Consider the following 13135-nt stretch of genomic DNA (forward strand, 5'->3'; position numbering starts at 1 on the left):
AATTCTGGCGGGTCAGCCATTTTTATGCGACTGCCACGCCACTCTACGTGGCTGGCTGCAATATCGTCACTGCTGGGACTTATTCGCTCACAATGGTTGGCTAATTGGGTACCCATTAGAATGAGAGGATTATCCCGACCCTAGTAATAGGCTGGCTCCCGACTACCTGAAGGTTGCCGGGCCCTGCTGTAGACCATGAGCCACTCAATTTCCAGTATTTTACGAAGAACTTGTCATTAAAATCATTAAAATTATTTGAAGATTTAAAACATGTTCTTATGCTTTAACTATAGGTTCTAATTATGTTGTAGCCGTTTATATACTAAATGTTCATATTATATAGGAGTTGTAATATGAATAAAAATCAATAAAATTGAATCCAATTTAGATCTTTCCACCTTTATCTGAACTTCATTACCTAAACCTGATCCAATTCAGAACCGGAGACTTGATCCAGTCTGGAACCGGTGACTGTATCAAATCATGATTAAAAACGCCGTTACACTACTGATCAGGGCTTGATCCAGTCATCGTCTCATTTCTTGATCCAACATCCGGCGCAACTTGATCCAATCCAGCCTTGGACCTGATCACAATTTCCACTCGAGATATTAATTTACTCGGGGTGATTCGTTTGGAGAATAAGATTTAACTAAATTGTATTACACGATTGGTCAATAGCAAAAAATGATAGCCATGATAGTCTAAGCATTTTATTAATTGACTCGAGGGAGGGAGGCAGCTTGCGGCACCCGTTACATGGAAAAAAATTAGTGATTCTAATGCTTAATGAATAGAGGGGAGAGATATTGGGGCCAATCAGCAAGAAAGAAACTCGACTTTTACACCGAAACGTGCGGGGAAAACTCACGACGAATAACAGAATAGAGTAGGTGTCACTAGAAAATCATAAGAATCGGAGTCAAGCATTGGCTATAAAAATATTAATAGATGTCGCTCACGGTCAAAGGAAAATAAGGATAACTTGATTTACAAGAGAAGAGAGCTGAGGACACTTAGCACCTATCATAGGTTTCTTCCTGCCTATTTTCGTGTACCAGATCGCCCGCGCGTCCTGTACAGATACATTCAACCAAAATGTTAGAGATTTAACCACGACGACGTGGTGGAAAGTTGGTTTCGTCTTACGGGTTTACGCTCATACGCTATGTCCGAGTAATATCGCGGACAAGGATAAATGAAGTCAACAACTTACTTCCAATTGAATTTGTTTATATTCTGTACACGTATTCAACAATATTGTAAGAACATCGAATTTCTCTATTATTGATTTTTGAAATCGTGAGGACCCAATAAGAAAAACGCTAACCGATCCTGAAGACGTGTTCTCAGAAAGAGAAGCAGGATCTTCCACTCCTTAGATACGATATAGTAGCTTCGAGAAGCAGATTACATTGGTTCATAGGAATGTTCTTGAAGGTTGAGTATGAGTGACAGCTCTACCTGGTAACCTGTTGTCACTATCATCGGTTTCCTGACAACATTCTCGATCTTGATAGATTGCCCTTTTGCCTAGAAGTAGGGATAATCAGAATATTCTAGACACGCTCAGATCGCTTTCCTCTGGACGGGTAGCCTGCCATATGTACTTGGGGTACCTCTGTGTTCGCCATTCATTTATATCTCATTTTATGTTGCCTTCTCTTTTTTCTTTGGCGGAGGCTGCCTATCCGTCTTTCTTTGACTTCCGTGCGCCTTCTGTAGCACCCACTTTTATCGGCGTTAATTTGGGTACTAATGAACGAATGGGATCAACTCGATTCCATTCAACACTAAAACACTACTCCACATAAAATTCGCATTCTTCTTACGGTGCTTTCTGCGATTTTTCGATTATGGTGTACATCGATTTCTCTTATGTTAATCTCTAGCAGCTTGAACTCCTTAGATTTTGTTTTGAACACTGTTTGTTCACGAAAAACTCGTAAAACTATTTCCACATTTGAATAGTAAGTGAACTCCTTCTTTTCTCAATTTCATCCATTTAAAATGGAATCTCTGACGCACATGATATTTTTAAGGTTATGATATACAATCGACATAACATTTGCAATTATATTTCGTCCTCGTTCTTCTACATGAGAAGGTGTAGTATACCGTCGATCCACTAGGTGCTACACGCGCATTTCAGAACTAGAAAGAGAAAAAAGGGGGAGAGGGGCCTCATCCACCACTCCCACTTATTGCGTAGATATTTTACTTTTTCTTCGCCTGCGCTTCGTGACACATGTGTTTTTTCAAAGTTTTTAAAAAATTTTTTGACGCCATCGCGGCCGGTAAAACGGGTTTCTAACCTTGCTTCGCTCGGATAAAAACGCGTTTTCGACCATAATGACATAAAATAGCATTATAGTCACGGCGAAAAAACTGATTGTGATTCATGCGCGTTATAAGGCCGCATTCGTCAAATTCACTTTTTCCGTCCTAGGCGTGAAAAATACTATCCCGATAAGATGGGAAAAACTCCAAGAAAAGATGTCGCGAAAGAGATGAATTACTGAATCAGTTGTTAAATAAAGTGCAAAGGTTAGAAGAAAAATTGGGCAAATCTGACTCAACCCATATAACTCCGAGGACAAAGAGAACATCCTCGAGAAGGAGAATGTGGTGTCGAACTACCAGAACACGCAAGAGGTGACAGACATCTGCGATGTTCGTTCAGAAGACACTCAGCACTCTATAGAAACTGGTGAGAAGTCTGATGATATTATCAACGACCACCTGGATGAAGATTGGATCAAATTTGTGAGTAAAAAAAATTTTTCCAAAGACAATTGTATGACTCATATGCCGACGCATAGTCCTGTGATACTACGTCCATGCTTGACCGTGTGGCAAGAGAAGGATGTAATTAGTTATCAGTGCTTGTTAAATCACAAGACAAGTTTTTTACTCGGGAAAAGATATCTCTCTCTTTTTAAATGAATAAATCAAATATTAGATACAGTGAGAGAAAAAGAAAACTACCAGGGTGATCAGAACTCAATCTTATGACGTGCCTAAGACCTACCGCGACCCGTCCATGCTTGTTTGTGTAACATGATAAAGACGTAATAAACTATCCGTGCCTGCTGGATGGCAGACCATAATCAATATATTTTCTTTTGCCTGAATATCGAGTGTTTTCATCACATATCGCCTAAATATATCTAATTATATACAGATATTTATATATATCTATTTCCCCTTCTACTTCCTTTTAGTTAGGTGATAATCCAATCTCCACCAAAGCAGTTAAACAATATCATTTTATCCCAATTTCTTGAGAAGATGGGAATTTTTCTGCAAAGAAGCCATGTAGAAAGAGGAAATCGAGTCACTATTGGGGAACTATGAATGTATAGTGGAATTAGAAACCCCCAAATTAAACTCGCAGATTGCGGCTATTGGGAAAGATTTTGCTGTTACAAGAGACAATCATATGATTGAAACTCAAAAATTATCCCTGTCAATTTGTGGTTCCGTAGTCTCAGCAATTTATGAAGACAAGGATGATTTCGGTCTCGAAAAGCTTTTGACACGCATGCGTGATGCTGCAAAACTGGTTGCTACTATTATATACAAGCAGATATCCTCAAGAAAAGCTTTTATTGAACCTGGACTGTCCAAAGAAACTAAGGCCATTCTTAAAGAAACTCAGCCTGGGGAATTCTTATATGGAAAGGATTTGTTCGAAAAAAGTAAAGACGCTAAAGCGTTGGATAAAATGAGTAAAACTCTCAAACTTCCTCAGGTGCTAAAGAAACCAGCCATTGTTTACCAGCAGTCAAATTCCAAGATCCCGTTTGTGAGGAGTCTGACGGGGACAAACGGGACCTATGTATTTCGCCAGACGTCTGAGACAAAGGGTGTTTTCAAAAAACCACCAACAGTTTGTCAACCACAACGCCTTGATTTATCAGCCACGCAAGACCGTAACCAAGGCCGAGAAAGGAACTGGCTAATGTAAGAGAGGGTAGATTATTATCTTTTTACGGGAGCTGAAAAATGATTACTCATGATAAGTTCAAGTTATCTTGCCTTTCAGGGTACCGAATTCCTTTCAACAGAGATCCCAATAATAATATTTCCAGAAGCTATAATTATTCCGAGATAGATCCAGAGGTTACCGAGTTTTATACTAGACAGTTATTAGTTAAATAGGTGATTAGAGTCTGTACTGAAGCAAAAGATCAATTCTTATGTTCTTACTTTTTAGTTAAAAAACCAGATGGGTCAAATAGATTCATACTGAACTTGAAACAACTTAATAAATCGATCTCAACACGATATTTCAAACTTGAAGAGTTATGAACCGCAATTCAATTAACTTTTCTAGAATATTATCTAGGAACAACTGATCTAAAGGAGGCTTATTATTTAACTCCGATACATGAGTCTAATAGAATATATCTTCGTTTTAAATTTCAAAATGTCTTTACTCCTACATTATATGAATTTATAGTCCTAGCATTTAGTGTAAACACAGCACTTTTTGTCTTCACTAAAGTCACGAAAGTGATTATGAAAAATTTGACAAGCAGGGGTTTTTCATCAGTAATCTATTTAGACGTCTTTTTGTGTATAAAAAACTCAATTGAAAAATGCAAGAAAAATGTTGAGGAAACCTTGAGCCTCCTGGAGTGATTGGGTTTTTTAATCAATCATAAAAGATACAACCTGGTAGCCTCTATGAGAGGTAAATTTTTAGGATTTATTTTGGATAATTTAGGATAATCAATGCAGAAAAATATGCACTTGAGTTAATTGAAGAGAAAATAAAAAATATTTATCAATCATTAGAAACATTTTTTTAAAACTGGATAAATGCACTATTAGAGAATATGCGCAACTAATTGAAAGATTGGTAGCATATTGCCCAGCTGTAGAATATGGTTGGCCATACACCGAAATTCTTGGAAAGGAAAAAATTTTCCAACTAATCTTCAATGATGGTTGTTATGATGAAACTATGCCCATACGAGAGCCTATTAAACTAGAATTACAATGGTGGAAGTTTAATATTAAAAATAGTATTCACCGTATTAGAAACGAGTTCTTTGCTATGGAGATTGTCACACACGCACCTAAGTCAGGTTGGAGGGTTTGTGATAATGATAAAAAGATTGATGGTTTTTGGTCCGATAAAGAGCGGAAAATGCACATTAACTTTGTAAAACATATCTCATTTTAATGAAATGGGAGGCACTAAATTTCCAAAATATAACAAATTGGCTCCCAAAATTTGGCAATGGGCCGAAAGAAAACGTCAATTTTAATTGCTTCCTAGATCCTACCCACAGAAAACTTCGTTGCGGATACGGTATCTAGAATGAAGAACTTGTAAACTGAATGGGAACTGAATGTCACAGATTATATCAAGATCATTGAGGCTTTTGGCGAACCTGAAGTCGATTTATTTACTTCCAAGCTTAATGCTAAATGGTTGAGTCGCTAACCGGGCGCGTCTCCAGGTGGCGGATAGGAGGACGGCCAGACGAATTAGACGGCTCACCACAGGACACGGGTATCTCTACCCGTGGCCTGGCGTTGGGATGCTGAAAAATGACTGGCCAACGGTGGTGATAGGGCGTGCAAACACATGCCTAAAAATCCGTCGCGGACCAACTCCCCAAGCCAAGGTGTTAGCTACCACACCGATGGTTGCATGACGCAGAGATACCAGGCCAACTCCGGGGGTATTCAGCCAAGCCCTGGGCATACTAGGCTATGCCCGGGTGAGGTCGCTTCACCTAGACACTCATGGGATTCAGATGAATACTGAACAAATCAAAGAAACCCAACAAAGTCTCCTAGGACCTCAACGAATCCGGAAGGGGGAATCACGCCGGTGTCTAACAAGACCCGGATTAGATATAGCAGTGCTATAGAATCGAGCAGGCGGCTATCAGGGCTCAACAACCCAAGGAAATAACGCTCAAGAGGGTCAGTCGGTGGAGGTGCACAGGGGCAAACGAAAAGCCCCCGTGCACGACACGTGCAGCCCCAGTATGTCACGGCTAGACAAGAAACGAAGCAGCAATCCGGCGTGATACAGCCAGGCTGCGATAAAAATGATCCGGCTAGCTCTTATTCCAGAGGGATACCCGGAAAAGAAGATCTCGCCGGAGGAGTTGAAGGGTCTGAAACGACTTGTGAAATCTCAGATTCTCCAACTACCGAAGGGAACCAAAGCTCCGACCTTTGAGGGCATGTGGGAGAGAGACGGAGCAGTCCTTTTTGGGTGCTCAGATGAAGAGACGGGAAAGGTTGCTCAGAAGCCTATTACCCGGAATTAAAATAGGAGATACATCGTTCCTGGTGCTCAATGCTGCGGAGCTGCCAAAGCGCCGCAGAATCGTAGTGCATGTGGCCGACGAAGAGATGTCCGCCCGGGAGGCAATTGACCTCATGGGCAGGCAGAATGTGGGACTCGAAACCGAGAACTGGCTCGTCATCAAGGGCAGTGAAAGCAAGGGAGCCACGAGCGCCCATTTTTGCTGCCCTTGTCGACGAGAAAACATTAGAGTGCCTAAAGGCCTGCAATTTCAAACTTCATTGCGGGACTCAAAGAGCATCTATGAAGATGCTCGAGAAGAACCACTCTGAGGGCCAAGGAGCGACCGCGGAAAACAAGTGAAACCTTCAATGGCTCTCGGGTCGATCGAAATCGTCCAGATAAACTTGCAGCACAGCAAAAGTGCCTAGGTCATATTTCGCCGGACTCTTGCTGGAATGCAAACCGCTGTAGCTCTCATCCAAGAACCGTGGTTGGTGGATGGGACAATCAGAGGCCTGAGAGGATGTGGGAGATTGTTCCATGCGAATCCCAGGGATCACAGAATAAGGGCATGCATCCTGGTCAAAGAGATGGATGCTACTCTTATATCGCAGCTCAGCAAGGGGGACTTGGCCGTAGCCAAGTTGAAAGCCCAAAAACGTGAGAACGAAACGTTGGAATGTATGGTAGGATCAGCTCACCTACCTTGTGACTCCAATGGACCCCCGCCAACACCTGAGGTGGAGGCACTGATGGCCAGAATGAAGGACGAGGGAAACCACCATCTGGGGTGGGGAAGCTCAAATACCAATGCGAGGGGAGAACCCCTACACGACTTCATGATGGTAAAACGACCTGCTACTCCTGAACAGGGGGAGTGAGCTGATCTTCATAGACTGTTGAAGGCAGGAAGTGCTAGATATCACCATATGAGCAGCAGGCAAGGTGGACTTGGTTAAAGATTGTCTGTGTAAAGAGAGTCTGTAAAGAACCTTTAGGCTCTGACCATTGTCAAATACGCCTTAACCTGAGTGGCAGAGTCTATATTATTCGGAAGAAAAATCCGAAAAAACTGACTGCGCGGGGTACAAGGAGGGAGCTCTCATTGAGAATCTAGGACGTACCCAACAGGTTCGAGAACAAGGAGCGACTGGAATATGCGGCCAAAGCTCGCGGACAAGCAATCAGGAGCTTTTTTGAAATCAACCGTGCAATGCGCGCTATCAAAGGAACCAAACAGTTGAGCTGGTAGATGGCAACCCCAGCTAACCTGAGGGACCAGGTACAGAGGGCGTGGAACAAAGTGAAAAACTCTTGCAGCAACCTAGGCAGGAGAAGCGCCATGGAGGAACCTAAACTGCCCCAGCAGAAATACACCAAAGCCCTGGCGAAAGCCAGGAGAGAAGGGTGGAAGAGGTTCAGAAGCGGAGCCAAGAACCTGTCCGAGGCCTCTAGGCTAGTTAAAGTACTGGTGGTTCAGGATGGCGCCAACCTAGGCTGTTTAATGAAGCCAGATGGCAGCGATACCTAGACCTCGGATGAGTCTCTTCGACTCATGCTTGAGGAGCACTTTCACAAGCACAGAAAGCGCGAAAGAGGCCGCAAAGGAAACTGGAAGCCGATACAAACCACACGATTGGGCAGTAGAATGGGCGATAAACTCCTTCGGACCCCTGAAAGCACCAGGACCGGATGGTATCTACCCGGTGTCACTACAAAGGCGAATTGATATCATCCTGGGGTCTCTTACCAAAATTCTGAGAGCCAGCGTAGTACTGAGAACTGTACCACGAGTTTGGGGGGGATCGAAAATAGTGTTCCTACCTAAGCCCGGCCGAAACGGCTATATCAAAGGCAAGACACTTTCTACCTATGAGCCTGGTTTTAAAAACAATGAAGAGGCTCACGGAGACAGACATAAAAAGCACACTGCGAATAGCCAGCCCCCTGTCTTCTGCTCAGTGTGCCTACAGGGAGGGAAGGTTCACTGAGACCAGCCTTTACCACCTAGTGGGAAAGGTTCAGAAGGAGATAGGGGCAAAGGGATACGAAGTTAGCGTTTTCCTTGATATTTAGGGAGCCTTTGACTGCACAGAACATGAGGTCATAAAAACGATCATGTTAAGAAAAGGCTTTCCAGAAAGCACCATTTACTGGGTACAAAGCATGTTGGTGAGCAGGTCTTTAACAGCCAATCACAGTGGCATACAGATAGGAGGTCGTCCGAAGGATGGGTGCCCACAGGGCGGAGTTCTATCTCCACTGCTGTGGTGCCTCGTCAAGCGGAAAGCGGCATACGCCAAGCTTGACATCCCAGAAAAATCCCTGGAACATGAGTCAAGATAGAATGACCAGGAAGTACCAAATCAAAAAGGCCTTTAAAAGCTACATCCCTGAGAGGGAGAACTGGGAAACTGTAATGAAAACAGGTACCAATGTTATGCACTGGTATACAGATGGCTCAGGATACAGAAGCTGCTTTGGAGCAGGACTGTACGGGCCAGAGGAAAGCTACAGTTTCAACTGATCCTTAGGGACTATGACCACCGTATTCCAAGCGGAAGTTCTGGCAATCAAAAAGTGCTCAGAGCTTCTGGTGTCCCGGGCGACAATCAACAAACACATTTTTGTATGGACAGATAGTCAGGCCGCTATAGAAATGCTATAGAAGCTCTCCTCAAACCCAGTGCTGACTCTAACTTGGTCTGGGAAACCATGGAGAGCCTGGAAAGACTGGGGCTAATAACAAGGTAACCCTTGCTTGGGTCCGAGGTCACGAGAATATCCACGGTGACGAAACGGCAGACGGGTTGGCGAAGCAGGGAGCAATAAACGCGGACGAGTCTTCGCCAGTAGGAGTCCCCCATACGGTGGATGTAAGCCTTCCTGTAAGTTAGTTTGATCGCCTAATTCACTTGATAGTTCTAATTGTTTGAAAACTTGTTTGCTACAACAGTTTCTCATCAACATGTATATTTTTATTTGTTTTTTTTTTAATAAGAATCTGCATTGACTTTAATTAACTATAGAAATACGTGGTAACATATTGATCAACTATTTAGCAATGAATTGTAATGATGACTATTGATTTAGACGAGGAAGTTGTGCAATATTTTACGTCAAGAATTCTGCCAGCTAAAAAATGTTGTGTTGACTCTTTTTGCCGAAACCATTGTGTTGAGAGGTGATTGAATTTTTTTAATCATACAGAATTATTAATTAGTTCACCACGGGATATCGAAATGCCCAGTTTTTGTTGCGAGGATTATTGTGTTTTTTACATTTCCGTCTAAAACCACTTATTATCATCATTACATATTTCAAGAAGTCTTAGCGTCGATATAACAAACTGATGAGTGATATTTTTATTTCAGAATGATCTGATTCTGCAGCATCAAATAGTTCCACTCTTACTACCATTACCTACATTGACATCACCACCACTACACCACCGATCATGAACCAACAAGATCTACAGCAAGTACTTCAACAGTAGGAAGTGCAGCGACTGCAGGCTCCTGAGCAACAACTGCATCTACAACCCCCTATACAACAGCAGCATCATAACCTTCCTGATCAGCAGCAGCATTCCTTTGCCAGCAAAAACAAAAATTATAACTCTCTGAACAACAGCAGCAAATACCTCAGGAACCACAGAGAAATTATGTTTCTCACCCACTCATTGCAAACCTGAACGAACGTCTAGATTTAATCCAAAGGTTGCTTGAGGAGAATCGAGGAGGTCGTGGTGGTCATCAACGAGACAGTCCTGTTGACCAACGTGGCTGGGCCTCAGAGGAAATGGAAAATTCCAATGGGGCAGAGGTAGTCGGAATCAAGGTGCTAGTGGCAATGGACGAGGGAGGGTAAATTATGGAAGGAGATGAACTGGGTAGTATCGTGATCAACGCGAAGCTTAAATTCTCTTCTCAAGTTGATAATTACCTAAGCATGTCATCGGATTTGCTCTTCTCCGTTAATTTTTTAATGCTCCCTGTTTACTGTTCATTATTTCTCATGATTTTTACTAACTGCTCCTCACCGGCATTGGGAAAGTCAGTATTTCTAACTGCGAAATAAAAGAACGCAAGGAGGTGGTTCTGATGATTCCATTGTCAATCATTAGTACTTGTCTGGAGATAGTGGGAGTAGAAAGTGTGATGAAATCTGAGAATATGTTTCTCTATTGATAAGTTTTCTGTGAGGCAATTGATTTTCATCCGGTTGTTTACTGCCTCCAGACAGTATTATTTTGTCTACTCCGCATGTTCCCTTGAACGTAGAACTAAACGAATTCATCGTGTGGGTATTCTTGAATTAATATATTTTTCCGATTTTAAAAAATAAAAATATAGCTGTTGCTAGCCAGAACTGTCTTCTTCGCGATTCGAAGAAGTGATTATTGACCATTGTTTATGATTATTAGTTCAAAGGTAACGATAATGAGTTGACATATGTTTTCTTGTTTCAGATTAGTGCATTAGAATCCAGAGACAGCTTCTGCTCAGGATCTTGATAGAAAAAAACTGATAAATGTTGACCGGTTTTACCGTAATTTAATGAAAAGTTTGAGAAGACTATTGAAATGGAACTATAGTTTGATATTCGTATCAAAGAAAACATGAGTAAAAAGAGTATTGAAATATGCCTCTCTCTCTCTTCCTGTCGTATTCATCCGAATATATGCATATATATGTCGTATTCGTTTTTTCTATTTCGATTTGATTTTCATTTTATCCTGGATACGAGTAGAAATTGTCTAAACTAGTAAATTCCGGAAAAGGGAAAAAAGTTGAGAGTACTTTGGTTGACTCAATCAAAAAAAAAGTTAATGGTCTTTTCCTCGCCACTAAAGGGAAGCCAGTTATCGATTCATCCGCTGATTATTGTGCGTTCATCGTTGGTGGTTGATTTTTCATCACGTCTTTCAAGCCAAGTCCTTCGAAAAGTTATCTATACAGTAAATTTTTTACTAAGTAATATTTTAGCAGTTCTATTCTGCCTAGTGAGATATATTATAGCATATACACATTAATATTTGTGACTTTCGCGGAATTTCTGAAAACGTGGCGATCGGAACAGCTTTTCACAGACTCTGCACTTTCAATTGTGGTAATTCCTTCTCCCTTCCGTTATTATTCCATCTTGGTTGTTTCCAACCAATCTATCTATTCCTTATTCTATTATTAGTTTTAAACTTTTTCTAGTTATAATTCTTTCATAATTTCTCTGCATCCTCTCCTTTTAATTTTCAATTTCTGTCGACTGTTCTTCTCTCCCTTCATATTCCATTTCATTCTCCTAGTTACTCTCATTCTTTGTCTGCGTATTCCTCTTGTCCCCTTTTTTCCTTATTTCTTTCTGTTTATCTTGTTAGTTTTCCTGTTTATTTGTCTTTAACTAACTTTCGAGAGTTGTATCACCCACGGACAGTATTCTCTGCAGCTGCTTCTTTCAAACATTCAGTTTTTCAAGAACTGTACTCTTCATACATCTACTTTTGAACCAGCAATCTCTCTTCAATAGCCAACTTCGCGAGGTATGTCTCTTGATTAATCAATTCCTCACTAGCTGTATCTTTCGGTTATTCACCTTCTTGATAGCGGTGCATCTTGGGTTCTCAGCTTCCCGCTAGCTGTATCTCTAGATCATTCAGCTGCTTAAGAGCTGTGGTGCAAACATTACTGCTGCTTTTCAGTTGGGTCACCTAGTTCATTGTAACAGGTACTAAAATCCGTGTAAGTCTTCGTTCGGTGCTGTTGGAATGTTAGCTTCTCATTATTTCATTGTAAGAGATATTAAGATACTTCTGTATAAGGTCAATGAAAAATTTGAAAAGTCATCTTATATCGATGATAGTTTGAAATCAATGAATTTGGAAATATTGAGGAACATATCGAATGATATGAAGTGGTCGGAACAATCTTTCAACTCTTCCCCCTCAGGAATTAATCATTTACATGAAGCAGGAAACATTGAAGGAAAAAACAGGGCTACTGGAAGAAATTAATAATGTACAGCCGCTGACAAATTACAAGAAAGAGAATAGCAATTGAAAAGGAACACCTCTATCGTCTTGCAATGATGAAGAACCTCCCAAGCCATCTCCAATGGTTACGCAGATCTTCGAAAAAACGGCGAGACTTGAACAATGTACCGTTTATTCGATGCATGATTAACGGACGCATTATACAGCATGCAATATATACCAACTGAAAAAAGTACGAGATGTTCTGCTAAATTATAACTTGAAAAACTTAAATTTGTTCTTTTCCCGATCTATATCCATATCGTGAAAGCGGACGAAATGAAGAACGCAATGCAAAGCTTATGGATCAAAGGTATATTAGGGCGACTCTGTTCAAAAATACCCTGGTTTCGATAGAACCAACCGTATTTATTCTGTCTGTTAACTAATACTAATATAACACAAATTAACAGTGATATTATCCTTCTTTACATTGTAACGTGACATTTTCCCGGCGAATGGGAAATGCCCATTACCTTCGCCCTACTTCCCCTGAGCCTAACAAAAACCTGCTAAAATTTAACCTTATGGGCGCCAGGTAATTTTTGACCGGAATTACCAAACCGGAAAAATTTCTTAATCCTAAACTTAATTAACCTCGAAATTCATTGTATCGAAAATCGTAACTCAACTCTTTAAACTCTAACCCTAAAACATACTCAAAAACCAAAAAGGGAACCTGAAGGGAACGGAAAGGATAATTAGGCTTTTGGGGAAAGGTGACGGTCCTCGGGTCGCTCAGTATGCCTGTTGTGGAGAGAGGGGTGGATTGTAGATGGGAACAAGGTTATGGCAAAATCGGGAAAAATATCCAGAAAAGAAAACGG

This window comes from Fopius arisanus, unplaced genomic scaffold (assembly GCF_000806365.1).
Source record: "Fopius arisanus strain USDA-PBARC FA_bdor unplaced genomic scaffold, ASM80636v1 scaffold00187, whole genome shotgun sequence".
Lineage (NCBI taxonomy): Eukaryota > Metazoa > Arthropoda > Insecta > Hymenoptera > Braconidae > Fopius > Fopius arisanus.